The sequence below is a fragment of the Penaeus monodon genome, chromosome 29 (assembly GCF_015228065.2).
Source record: "Penaeus monodon isolate SGIC_2016 chromosome 29, NSTDA_Pmon_1, whole genome shotgun sequence".
NCBI classification, from domain to species: domain Eukaryota; kingdom Metazoa; phylum Arthropoda; class Malacostraca; order Decapoda; family Penaeidae; genus Penaeus; species Penaeus monodon.
In genome coordinates, this window is record NC_051414.1 from 24087780 (window position 1) to 24088054 (window position 275).

Here is a 275-nt window from a genome sequence, read left to right on the forward strand (position 1 = left end):
ATGAATCTAATAGCGCGTTCCATAGTCATTCAAAATCAAGTGAATGTAAAATTAAATAGACAATGAAAGAAATAATCCAGATTAAAATTAAATAGATGATAGATGAAAATTAAATATAGGATCTGGAATCAATAACTAGCTAAATGTCAAGCCACATGTTAGTACATGTGACCTGCTACGTAAGCATGGAAAATTGTTCATGTTCGGAAGGTGAAAAACATAGATTGTTCGATTCATGTTGATTATATGGAGAAGACCACTACACGGTGATGTAC

General features: G+C 32.0%; 1 protein-coding gene across 4 annotated transcripts in view; it reads right to left on the bottom strand.

Annotated features, from left to right (window-relative positions):
- Window positions 1-275, bottom strand: part of LOC119592048 (cysteine-rich secretory protein 2-like) — a gene marked incomplete at its 3' end in the record, with an annotated part of 63544 nt that overhangs the window by 9509 nt on the left and 53760 nt on the right.